This window comes from Capricornis sumatraensis, chromosome 22, assembly GCF_032405125.1.
Source record: "Capricornis sumatraensis isolate serow.1 chromosome 22, serow.2, whole genome shotgun sequence".
Lineage (NCBI taxonomy): Eukaryota > Metazoa > Chordata > Mammalia > Artiodactyla > Bovidae > Capricornis > Capricornis sumatraensis.
Window position 1 is genome coordinate 18,926,724 of NC_091090.1, and position 11,107 is coordinate 18,937,830.

Consider the following 11,107-nt stretch of genomic DNA (forward strand, 5'->3'; position numbering starts at 1 on the left):
TTGGGGATGATTCAAACACACTACATTTATTGTGCACTTTATTTCTATTATGATTACGTCAGCTCCACCTCAGACCATCAGGCATTAGGTCCCGGAAGTTGGGGACCCCGGGTACAAACTTCTGTGGTCGTCAGACTCCAGATGCCAGGCGACAGATCTCCCCTGCCCTCCCTCTCGCCCTTCTCTAGGGCAGCTTTCACATGGCCGCCAAAGAGCGCCAGCAGACCTGCAGACCTGGGACTGCCCGCTTCCTGGCACCCTGACCTGTACCCTCGCCATGCCGATCCCTTCTTTCCAGTCACATTAAGGGTCAGTCCCTCTCCCACTCCCACCATCCCTCCAGGGCCGGCTGGGCAGCGAGCGCCCGACCTGCAGCGCTCAGCTTGATTTTATAACTGAGCAGGACAATCAGCATTAGACGGAGTCGGCAATATCCCCAAAGCCCACGTGGCAAACTGACTGAGCAGCGTGCCAGCCTGTGAGCAGAACACCTTGAGTGGCTCAGGCTGACGGGCACCAGGCCTTGGCAGGGCTCCCTGAGCACAGGGACCTGCCCCTCTGTCCCCCGGGCGGCTGCCCTTGGCCTTTGACTCCGCAGTGCGCACGTCACAGGCCTGAGCCATTGGTGAATCCCTTTCTCAGCACTTTTCCTCTTCACCTCTAGGGTCAGCTCCCTTCATGAAACCAGTGGTGCATATCCCATCTCCCTCATCAGATGGGGTGCTCCAGGGGGCAGGAGCGCCTTACAGCCTGGGGCTCCCTGAGGGCAGGGCTGTGTCCCCTCAGCCTGGGGCTCCCTGAGGCGGGGCTGTGTCCCCTCAGCCTGGGGCTCCCTGAGGATGGGACTGTGTCTCCCCTCAGCCTGGGCCTCCCTGAGGATGGGACTGTGTCCCCTCAGCCTGGGGCTCCCTGAGGATGGGACTGTGTCTCCCCTCAGCCTGGGGCTCCCTGAGGATGGGCCGTGTCTCCCCTCAGCCTGGGGCTCCCTGAGGCAGGGCTGTGTCTCCCCTCAGCCTGGGACCCCCTGAGGCAGTGCTATGTCCCCTCAGCCTGGGGCTCCCTGAGGCAGGACAGGATGCTGAGTGAGGGGAATTCCGCACCTGTTAGATCCTGGAGGAGGAAATGGCCACCCACTCCAGGACTCTTGCCTGGAAAATCCCATGGACAGAGGAGACTGGCAGGCTACAATTCATGGGGTCACAAAGAGTTGGACACAACTGAACGACTGAGCACTCACACATGGCCCGTTGGAAAGCAGTCCTTGGGAGACCCAGGAGGAGCGGGACAGCAAGGCAGGGAAGAGAGAAAGCCAGGAGTTCATGGATGAGGGGTTCACCCCTGTTGGTACCTGGCGCTCAGTCCTGCTGGAGGCCCTTTGAGACATTGTGAGCAGTATGCCTAAGAACTGTGCACTCGGAGGGGCCAGAAGTTTGATGTTTATCCATCAGCTCCTGTGTGTTCTTGGTTGAGGATCACTCCTAGGACAGTAAGCCCGAACACTTCCAACGTGGCTGTTCCAGCAATGGGGAACACTCTCAGAGACACAGGAAGGCGCGGGTGGCCAGGGCAAGAGTTGCAGGTGACTTACTGGATAGCACAGGAGGATATGATTGGCAGCACCAAGGGCACATGAAAACCAAAACCAACCACCCCCCCACACACACAAAGGGTTATTCAGGTGTGGCCACCTGAACGGCGCCAGGGACTTTACAGTCAACATAACACCAAAGGAACTCACGCTTTTCCTTCCCATCAGCTAACCCCCACAGCTGCTACTGCTCTCGCTTCACCACATTTTGCAGAACCATCCAACCAGTTGATCCAAGCCATTGGATGCCTCACTTCCCCAGATCATGAAGCACAGAGTCCTTCGTCCAGCCACTCTATTTTGAACACCCCCAGGAAGGCCCTCCATCTTCCAGGTCTGCTTGGCTATGGCCTGTCATCCTCCAGAGCTTCACTGCTGTTGAGTGTTGCTTGTTTTGTTTTGTCTCTAGGAAGGCATTCCCTTCTTCCTTGAAAAGACAGGTATTTGCCAATCAGATAGCCTGGCCTGGCAGCTTCCCACCAGGCCCCTCACCAAGGAAAGGGCAGTGACCGAGCCCCATCTTTCAGTCTGAATTCTAAAATCCCCACTCGGAAGAACTCTCTCTCGGAAAAACAAGATCCCCTCGCTCAGCAATGCTAAGGTTTTTGTTTGGCATATCAACCTTTCCCCTCTTTCTGAGGCTCCCTGGGAGACATTTCTCTGTTTTCAGAACCAGTGCTGCCTGTGTTTCTCCCAGGCAGCCAGAGTGCTTCTATGTGACGGGCTCTGTGAATCAGCTGATGGACTGAGCCTCCCTTTGCACTGATTTTCAGAAAATCAGCCAAATTCATGGCTCACCCTAGGCAAGTGTAAGGACTCAAATACCCCAATGTGAACTTCATTCATGATCTCTATCTTTCCTATTTTGTTTTTTCCTTTCGTCCTGCTTCCTTCTACATTTAATTTGATTTGATTGTTTATGCATTTATCTAAGCTGCCTTTTTAAGACAAGGCAGATTATAAATACATAGAGACACACACATCAGCATGCAAACAGGTCTACCTCTTATTATTGTCAATAATGTTATCTCTTCCCACCCCAAGACTATCCCAGACTGGTGCTCACACATGGCTGCAACACAAATAATCTCCCTCTGGTAAAATGGCCTACTTCTGGGTCTGATCCCCAGTCCATTGTCCATGTGGCTGCCAGGTTAATCTTTCAAAGATGGAAAGTTCCTAGGGTCACGCTTCCGCTCAAAATTCTTCAGCAGTTCCCTCAACATCTCCAAGATAAATCTCTCTTTTCCTCTCCAAAGACCTGGCCCCTGACTGCCTGTTCGTTCAGCCTCATTTCTCATTCTTCCCTGCTCCCTGCCGAAACCCCCAAGACACCCGAACTGACATTCCAGAAAACATTCCATGAAACACCAGACAGTCTTCCCTGCCCACCTGCCATACTCCTCTTCATCCTTTGAGGTGCATTGCAAAACCACCTCCTCTGTGAAGCCTTCCCTCATTCCCCAGGCAGACTCTGAAATGCTCCAGCTATATGACTGATAGAACGTGAGAGTGTCAGCCACATCAGATAAAATGTGAGGAAACCCAGCACCCTACAGACTTACATTCAGATGTTTTCCAAGCTAGAGCAAAAGACACTAAGATGTCTTAAGAGAGAGAAAAAAATATGGAAAGTCCAGGCAGGCAGGGAAGGAAGCTGGGTGGGTAAAGGAAGCTATGCATCATTCCCTTGACTCTTCTCAGAAGATATAGTTTTGGATATGATTCAAACACAGGAACGAGAATTGCAAAAGCCCAGATGAAAAAGAGGACCTCCCCCACTGTCATAGAAGTCGTCCAAGGACCAAACACATCCATATGCTCTCGCATACAGCCACCATCTCCATGTCCACTCAGGAATCAGGGCAGGAAGCAACTGCAGTTCAGGAGATAGTTGCAGTGTAACAGACCTGAGTTATTGACCTAGTAACTTTCACTCTCTGTAGGCAGCAATTCTGCTTGCCTGCAACGGTGATCCTCAAACACGAGCCCTGAGCCAGCAGCATCAGCATCGCCTAAACTTGTGAGACATGGAGAGCCTCAGCCCTGCCCCAGACCCACAGTTCAGAGCCTCTGGGGTCAGGGCCCAGCAACCCGAGTGCTACAAGTCCTGCAGGAGATTCACATCCTTCGCTGCATGTTAGAATCAACGATGCTGATCCCCAGTGCCTAGGGGATGTCTTTTCAACCCTAAACAGTTTTATTTTTTAATAGCTTTAAAAAAATTATTTACTTATTTGGCTGTGCTGGGTCTTAGTTGTGGCACACAGAATCTCCACTGCAGCATTCAAACTCTTAGCTGAGGCATGTGGTGTCTGGTTTTCTGGCCAGGGATCGAACCTGAGCCCCCTGTATTGGGAGCGCAGAGTCTTAGCCATTGGCGGACAAGGGAAGTGCCAACTTTAAGTAGTTTTAGAGGAGATGGCGAAACAAACCAAATCCGTGGCATTCAAGTTTTCAGATTAGTTGAGGAATACATTTTACAAACAGGGATAATGTGTGAGTTTATTTGATGGATTTTTTTTTTAATATGATCACTTAAGAAATCTCAGAAATTGGTGTTAAAATTCTAATTTGATTTTTAAAATTGTTTATTATGCAGAATTCCAAACAAATGCAAATGTTTATAGTATAGTCCTGTGATTCCCCATGAACCCAAGCTCAGCTTCAACAACTGCGAACTCAGGACAAACTTTCCCTTCTTCATCCACTTCTCCCCTGGGAACAAATCCCACACGTCATAGCACTATATATAAGTGTATATATGAAGTGATGCCTTAGTAATATCAAGTGTCCAGTGTTGGAATTTCTGTCTTACGAATGCCATAAATTGTTTTTTGTTTTTTTTTAATCAAGAAGCAAATAAGTTCCACACATAATGATTGGTTCTTTCTTGGGCTATGCTTACTCGCTCAGCCATGACCAACTCTTTGTGACCCCATGGATTATAGCCCACCAGGCCCCTTTGTCCATGGGGATTCTCCAGGCAAGAATACTGGAGTGGGTTGCCATGCCCTCCTCCAGGGGATCTTCCCAACCCAGGGATCTAACCCAGGTCTCCTGCATTGCAGGCAGATTCTTTTACCACTTGAGCCACCAGGGTTCTTTCTTATAGTTTTTTAAACTGACCACTTCATTTTTCTTTTTAAAATTTCCTTGTGACTGATTTCTTGAGGAAACTAATTTAAAACTAATAATTGATTTTAGGCCTGTGATTTTTAATGCTGAAGTTTTAAAATCATTTGAGTAAGTTTGGTAAAAACGTCACTATTAGCCTGATATTCATAAATTCAGTTCAGTTCAGTCGCTCAGTCATGTCCGACTCTTTGCGACCCCATAAATTGCAGCATGCCAGGCCTCTCTGTCCATCACCAACTCCCAGAATTCACTCAGATTCATGTCCATCAAGTTGGTGGTGCCATCCAGCCATCACATCCTCTGTCGTCCCCTTCTCCTCCTGCCCCCAATTCCTCCCAGCATCAGAGTCTTTTCCAATGAGTCAACTCTTTGCACAAAGTGGCCAAAGTATTGGAGTTTCAGCTTCAACATCAGTCCTTCCAAAGAACACCCAGGACTGATCTCCTTTAGAATGGATTGGTTGGATCTCCTTGAAGTCCAAGGGACTCTCAAGAGTCTTCTCCAACACCACAGTTCAAAAGCATCAATTCTTCGGCGCTCAGCTTTCTTCACAGTCCAACTCTCACATCCATACATGACCACTGGAAAACCATAGCCTTGACTAGACGGACCTTTGTTGGCAAAGTAATATCTCTGCTTTTGAATATGCTATCTAGGTTGGTCATAACTTTCCTTCCAAGGAGTAAGCGTCTTTTAATTTCATGGCTGCAATTACCATCTGCAGTGATTTTGGAGCCCAAAAAAAGAAAGTCTGACACCGTTTCCACTGTTTCCCCATCTATTTCCCACGCAGTGATGGGATCAGATGCCATGATCTTCATTTTCTGAATGTCGAGTTTTAAGCCAACTTTTTCACTCTCTTCTTTCACTTTCATCAAGAGGCTTTTTAGTTCCTCTTCACTTTCTGCCATAAGGGTGGTGTCATCTGCATATCTGAGTTTATTGATATTTCTCCTGGCAATCTTGATTCCAGCTTGTGCTTCATCCAGCCCAGTGTTTCTCAGAGATGTACTCTGCTTAGAAGTTAAATAAGCAGAGTGACAATATACAACCTCGACGTACTCCTTTTCCTATTTGGAACCAGCCTGTTGTTCCATGTCCAGTTCTAACTGTTGTTTCCTGACCTGCATATAGGTTTCTCAAGAGGCAGATCAGGTGGTCTGGTATTCCCATCTCTTTCAGAATTTTCCACAGTTTATTGTAATCCACACAGTCAAAGGCTTTGGCATAGTCAATAAAGCAGAAATAGACATTTTTCTAGAACTCTCTTGCTTTTTCCATGATCCAGAAGATGCTGGCTATTTGATCTCTGGTTCCTCTGCCTTTCCTAAAACCAGCTTGAATATCTGGAAGTTCATGGTTCACGTATTGCTGAAGCCTGGCTTGGAGAATTTTGAGCATTACATAAATTAAATGTAATCAATTTACTACAGTTATTTAAACACCTGGGAACCTTTTGTCGTTTGTTATAAGTTTTCCCTCTAAGGCATTTGATGGTCTTAAAGAGAAAAAAAAAAATACTAACTATATGAACACGGTTAAAAATATTTAGCAAACCTAGCTAAGTGTGTAAATTGGATTCTTCAGAGAGAAATGTGTTCAACTTGAATTGATGGGACATTATTCAAAAGTCTGATGAAAAGTGATCATTTCACTTTACCTAAAATTTACTAGATTTGTAAATAAAACAGCAAGCAAGCACTGTAATTGAGTGTGGCGGTTGTGGTTAGTCTTTAGGTCATGGTTGACTCTTGTGACCCCATGGACTGTAGCCCACCAGGCTCCTCTGTCCATGGGATTTTCCAGGCAAGAATATCAGAGTGGGTTGCCATTTCCTACTCCAGGGGATCTTCCTGACCCAGGGATTGTACCGGCATCTCCTACTTAGCAGGTAGATTCTTTACCACTGAGCCACCTGGTAGCTAATTTCAAAACATTTTGTCTTAAAAATCAATTTAAAACCTAAACAGTTGTAAGTAATCCTTCATGCACAATTACACATGAGCCCAGGCTGACATTCTCACCCCACTTCAGTTACAATAATTACTGTATTATTAATAATGCCCATGGCTTGTGCCCTGCCCTGTCTGCCTGCCGCCTTGTGAAGTCTGAGGCCTTTGCAAGAAGAGGCTTTCTGGCCTGAAGATTTCAGGCCCTGGACTCTGCCTGCGATGGGCTCTGCGGAGCCTGGCTGGCTTCACTACTGTCCCGGGTGCTGGGATGCTGGCCAGCAGACGCTTCTCTTTCTCTGGGGACTCCTGCAGCTTCCCAGAGCCGCTTGCCCAAGGCCGCGCCCTGCCAGAGCAGCCCCTCCCCAGTGCCTGATGCCTGGGGCTGGGGGCGAGGAAACCACTCCTCTGAGGCACCAGAGCTCACAGGGGTTGTCCAGGATGCCTACGGTCAGCATCCCAGCTCAGTGCCTCCTTCTCTGCCCAGGCGCTGACCCCCAGTGCGTGCGCTCAGTCCCTTACTTGTGTCTGACTCTTCAGGACCCCATGGACTGTAGCCCTTCAGGCTCCTCTGTCCACAGGATCTGCCCCAGCAAGAATAATGGAATAGTCTGCCATTTCCTCCTCCAGGGGGTCTTTCCAACCCAGGGATTGGACCTGCGTCTCCTGTGTCTCCTGCATTGGCAGGCAGATTCTTTATACCTGGGAATTCCACTGACCCCCAGGATTCCTCCTTAAGAAACAACCTGCATGCTGTTCTTTCCTTGAGAGCTATTTCCTGGGACACTAGCCTGCAACCTTACCCACAGAGAAGAAAAGCAGGAGAGAATTATCCCCAGTTCAAAAGGAAAGTGTTGATAAAAGTGTAAGATTCGGGAGCTGCCCAACACGAATGCTCAGGAAGAAGTTGTCCTGGGCAGAGATAACTGGCATTCTTAGCCCCCACATGGCGGGCACAGTCAGGACCACATCTCCAGGTGGGAAGACCATTCATCAGAGGAAACAGAAAAAGCCAAGAGAACAGAACTAACCAGACAAAGAGGGAAAGCAGAGAGTTTAGAAGAGGCAAGTGGATCTCCACTTTGACAGTATCTCCACTGAATCATGTAAAGTCAACACCGTCAGGAAATTAAACACACACTGTGAGAGAACTTAAGGTATAAAGGTTAAATTTTACCATATCAAGGCAATCTAACTCTTCTCAGCATTTAACATGTGTTTTCCTACACTTCATTTCTTATTATCTTTAACTTTACATTTGCATACTCTTAAATATTTCAATCCACTTCTTTGGACTAGGCAAGATATACATCATTTTAAAATACATTATTTCATCAATTAGCTCAGACCCCCAAGATATAAAGAAGCATGACTCAAAAATGAAATAGAGGAGGGACAACTCTGAAAACTAAACTCACCTCCCGTGCAAAAAAGGGCCTCCCCCTTTATTTCACTTCTTCCGTGAACATTTACTTCATGCCAACAGTGGGTGTAATGTTACACTTGGCTCTGTGGGAAAATGGGTGAAAAAGGCAGAGTCTCAGCCCCAGTGAGGTTATGAATAAAGTTGCTAGATGAGAAAGGAAACATATCTTTCTTTTGTATTCCTTATAATTTAGTAGAAAAATTATTCTTGGTTCCATGGTAATAAAGTTGATATCTAACTGCAAGTACATAATTCCTCATACATATTTTTAAATTCCAAGAACTGCTATGAAACCAATGAATCACAGAATGAGATATAGTAAGCGGTGTGATTAAAGACTTATCCTGCACAAGGAAACTACTCCAGATGGATTCCCTAGGTGCTTTTCTTAACTTTCGAAAAATCGAGGATGCTTGAGATTTATGAAGTTTTAAGAATATAAAAAAAGATGAAATGTCAGGTAACAGTTTTGCAGGCTAATACAGGCTAACTTTCACATCTGACAGATACCAGTCAGGAAAACAAATTGGAACAATTCACTTTGGAAAAATAGATTCAAAAATCCCAGTTAAAAACTTAGGAAATAAAAACACCTTAGGAGAATTACTCATAAAACCCAAGCCAGGTTTAATCATGAAATTCAAACCATGACACAGAAATTAAAAGCCTCAATATAATTAATTAATATAAAACCCAAAATAACAAGTGTCATTATATTACCTTTATATGTTCTGGAAATAACTTTGACATGTTTAAAAATCCATTTTGTGCAAATCAAAACTATAATGAGTAACACCTCACACTGGTCAGAATGCTGCTGCTGCTGCTGCTGCTAAGTCGCTTCAGTCGTGTCCAATTCTGTGGGACCCCATAGACAGCAGCCCACCAGGCTCCCCCGTCCCTGGGATTCTCAGGGCAAGAACACTGGAGTGGGTTGCCATTGCCTTCTCCAATGCATGAAAGTGAAAAGTGAAAGTGAAGTTGCTCAGTCGTGTCCGACTCTTAGCGACCCCATGGACTGCAGCCCACCAGGCTCCTCCATCCGTGGGATTTTCCAGGTAAGAGTACTGGAATGGGGTGCCATTGCCTTCTCCATGGTCAGAATGGCCATCTTTAAAAAATCTACAAATAACAAATGCTGGAGAGGGTGTGGAGGAAAAGGAAACCCTCCTAAACTGCTAATGAGTGCATAAAGTGGCACAGCTACTATGGAGTACAGTATAGAGGGTCCTTTAAAAATAGAGCTACCTGGAGAAGGAAATGGCAACCCACTCCAGTATTCTTGCCTGGAAATCCCATGGACAGAGGAGCCTGTTGGGCTATAAGCCATGGGGTTGCAAAGAGTCAGACTTGCCTTAGGGACTAAACAACAGACAGACTCTTAGAAATAAGTTTGATATTCATTTCACATCTGGAAAACAAATGTTAATATTTCCCTAAAAGGGGAAGTTGAATTCATGTGGCTCAGCTGCCTCAGAAGAGATGGCTTCTTACACACACTTTGAAAGAACTGAAAATAAAAATATCTTCTTTTTAAAAAAAATAGAGCTACCATATGATCCAGCAATCCTACTCAACATATATCTGGACAAAACTGTAACTCGAAAAGACGCATGCCCTGCAGTGTTCACAGTAGCACAATTTATGATAGCAAAGACATGGAGCTAACCTAAATGTCCATTGACAGGTGGATGGATAAAAAAAGATGTGGTGAATATACACTGTGGAATACTACTCAGTCCTAACGAAGAAGGAAATAATGCCACTTGCGGCAACATGGATGGGACTAGAGGTGATCACACCAAGTGAAGTAAGCCAGAAAGAAAAAGAGAAACACCATGCGATATCACGTATATGCGGAAACTAAGATGTGATGCAAATGAAGTTATTTGCAAACAGACGCAGACTCACAGATACAGAGAGCAAGCTTACAGTTACCAGAGGGGAAGAGTTCAGTTCAGGTCAGTCTCTCAGTCGTGTCCGACTCTTTGCGACCCCACGAATCGCAGCATGCCAGGCCTCCGTGTCCATCACCAACTCCCGGAGTTCACTCAGACTCACGCCCATCGAGTCAGTGATGCTTTCCAGCCACCTCATCCTCTGTTGTCCCCTTCTCCTCCTGCCCCCAACCCCTCCCATCATCAGAGTCTTTTCCAATGAGTCAACTCTTCGCATGAGGTGGCCAAAGTATTGGAGTTTCAGCTTCAGCATCATTCCTTCCAAAGAAATCCCAGGGCCGATCTCCTTCAGAATGGACAGGTTGGTTTTCCTTGCAGTCCACGGGACTCTCAAGAGTCTTCTCCAACACCACAGTTCAAAAGCATCAATTCTTCGGTGCTCAGCCTTCTTCACAGTCCAACTCCCACATCCATACATGACCACTGGAAAAACCATAGCCTTGACTAGACGGACCTTAGTCGGCAAAGTAATGTCTCTGCTTTTGAATATGCTATCTAGGTTGGTCATAACTTTTCTTCAAGGAGTAAGCGTCTTTTAATTTCATGGCTGCAATCACCATCTGCAATGATTTTGGAGCCCAAAAAAATAAAGTCTGACACTGTTTCCCCATCTATTTCCCATGAAGTGATGGGACCAGATGCCATGATCTGAATGTTTTCTGAATGTTGAGATTTAAGCCAGCTTTTTCACTCTCCTCTTTCACTTTCATCAAGAGGCTCTTTAGTTCCTCTTCACTTTCTGCCATAAGGGTGGTGTCATCTGCATATCTGAGGTGATTGATATTTCTCCTGGCAATCTTGATTCCAGCTTGTGCTTCTTCCAGCCCAGCGTTTCTCATGATGTACTCTGCATATAAGTTAAATAAGCAGGGTGACAATATACAGCCTTGACGTACTCCTTTTCCTATTTGGAACCAGTCTGTTGTTCCATGTCCAGTTCTAACTGTTGCTTCCTGACCTGCATATAGATTTCTCAAGAGGCAGGTCAGGTGGTCTGATATTTCCAACTCTCTCAGAATTTTCCACAGTTTATTGTGATCCACACAGT